Raw genomic sequence first — 2513 nt, forward strand, 5'->3', positions numbered from 1 at the left:
CGATTTCCATTGGTCAGGGTCTCTAAGCTAATGAGGGCCTCCCATGTGTCGGCCAGCTGCCCACAGTGCCCAACTGGTGGTCCTGTTTTGGCAAGAGCCTGGAGTCGGCCAGGGTCAATGTTCGCAGGGCCCGACGAGGGGGCGGGCCCGACGATCGAGGGCCCGATGGGAAGGCTGAAGGGCCCAAAGGGCCCCTAGGGTCCGAAGGCTGGCTGTAGGTAATATTATGAACCTTCTCTCGTAAGGCCGTGACCTCAAATGTCAATCAGAGTGCCTCTTAGACGGATTGGGGACCCAGGTGCAATACAGGCTCCCATTTCGGCCGTAGACGACCAACACTACTTAGTCTGCTCCTTGTCGTTCTGAGCCTTGGAGACCCAGTTTACAAGCCGGGACGAGGCCAGGGCCCGCGATTTGCATTGATTGGGACCCCTGCAACAGCGAGGGTCAGGGGTCCACAGTGCCTATCATTGAATCCTGTATCGGCACGGGGTCACGAGTCGATCAGAAGAGTATTTTCTGAACAGAACTAGGGAGGAGATCCCGAATGTCATGCTCTAAGATGACCTGTTACTCGGACCCCAAGGATCACTGGGAGCTAAGGATTGGCGTGCATGCCAATCTTTCACTGGGCACTCTATGTGCATGAAATATAATCGGAATGGGAAAGGAGGAGATTTTTATATTTGACGTTAAGCGACATTTTTGTAAGCTGTGTCGCGTCATGTTTCCTCTGGCAAGAGGATGCCGGCAACTAAATGAAAGCACGCAACATTATTTTTTCCACGAGATTTTAAGCAATTCATTACATTTTTTCAAAGAGTTGTTAGTTTATTTCAGATCCTAAATTTTACGTAAGAAGGTTTGTTTATTTTCGGTCACAACAAAAAATCAAAATGGGTCGCTGCTCTCCTCAAAAGGACGACAAATCCAAAAAAGTTTTGGTTAGTGTGGAGGGGAGTGATGTCAAAATTTGGCCTCTCGGAGATAGGAAGAAAAAATGCGGCTCAAGTCGTAGAAAAGCCAGCCGTTCCAGATCTAAATGCTCGAGTGGATCCTCTCGTCCTAATAAGCCAAAGTGCTGCAAGCCAAAAAGGAAGCCAGCTCCAAAGTGCAAGAAAGGTAAGGAATAAGCATGTTACGTTGGGAGCCTTAGTAATAAGAGAAGTGCTCCATAATCGTAAAGATGCTGTTACTATCATCCAGTAGTTTATTCTCACGTCTAAGAATAGCAATCAAATGCCTGTCATGACGGTCCTCACAGTATGTCCAATTCAGCGTACTTGTTCTTTTGCACACCAAAAAGTTCTAATTAAAACAGGATTATGAAAGTTCAAATTAATCTTTCAAAGCTCTGCTAATTTTGAAATGGGTGTCAGCTGTCACATGACTTTCTGGTCAGCGGGCAGTCGGGAATGTGATAATCTGTGCAGCTTCGAAAGCTCTGCTGCCTAGTTGAAATAATCCAGGGATATTTTTGCTTAACAATCAGGTACATCAGCATGTCCACAACGCACGCGATAAACACACGCATTTGTGCAATTTAGTTCCAATATACACGCTCCAGGGGCATGAGTTCTGGATGGTTGTTTTGAATGCCAAGTTAGTTTTGCGCATTAGTTCGGGTGGACCTGCGTATTTTTGTGCAGATATTGCTGCTATCTAAAGCAGTTGATCCAAAACCTGTTAGCAAAAATTAATGTGATTTTGTGTGGTTCCCACAGCTCCTGTGTGCGCGCCTCCTCCATGTCCACCTCCTGAAGCCGGGATGCTGGAGAAAGTCATGAGCATGTTCGGCATGTGTCCATCACCAAAATGTTAAATTGTAAAGCTCTGTCATCAAAACGGGTGTTCGAGAGCTTAGCCTGCTCGACGCAACGTTTGTCTACCGTTGGAGATAAGAATATTAAATGCTTGCGATTATAATGATGAAATTAGTGTCGCCATGTGTTGTTTGTCGGTCAGCGTGACTAGCACATTGAACAGAATGACCGCATGATGGAAATGCACTGAAAAACGACGACGCACTCTCCACATGCACTTTGAGCCCCTTCCAGTCATGCCACTACTACTTGCCATGTGTTGTTTATCTTGACAAATCGCAGTGTCACACTGGAAGACAATAACGAGCAGTAATAAAGTCAAAAGCCTCTGCGACAGAATGCGATTATATGAGAGTTTTCATCGCAATAAGACGACTGAAATTCATCTCCATTCCATTGAATACACTTACTGATATTCCTTTGAGATGTAACATGAAAGGACCTCATTTCTGCTCTCCATGTGACATTTTAAATGGGAACATTTTCCCTTGAAAGCGATGCGAAGTATCTGATGTTTGTTTTGTGCTGATACCACCGGGCAGTGCTGAGTTAAGATAAAAAGATCGACCTAAATGCACCGCTTTGACCCCGATGACTTAGCTGTCTGTCGGTTGTCTCCTTCGCCGGTGCCCAATAACGCCACTTGCATGCATTTTTCCACAAGTTTTCAGGTCTGCGTAAGTATATCAT

General features: G+C 45.7%; 1 long non-coding RNA gene across 1 annotated transcript; it reads left to right on the forward strand.

Annotated features, from left to right (window-relative positions):
- The first annotated feature begins 816 nt into the window (after window positions 1-816).
- LOC119106307 (uncharacterized) lies at window positions 817-2170 on the forward strand. Its single transcript, XR_005095118.1, has 2 exons — window positions 817-1122; window positions 1725-2170. It is a non-coding gene; the product is annotated as an uncharacterized LOC119106307 (long non-coding RNA).
- Window positions 2171-2513: the final 343 nt, after the last annotated feature.

Source organism: Pollicipes pollicipes, unplaced genomic scaffold, assembly GCF_011947565.3.
Source record: "Pollicipes pollicipes isolate AB1234 unplaced genomic scaffold, Ppol_2.1 Scaffold_6138;HRSCAF=7277_pilon_pilon_pilon, whole genome shotgun sequence".
In the NCBI taxonomy this organism is placed as follows: domain Eukaryota; kingdom Metazoa; phylum Arthropoda; class Thecostraca; order Pollicipedomorpha; family Pollicipedidae; genus Pollicipes; species Pollicipes pollicipes.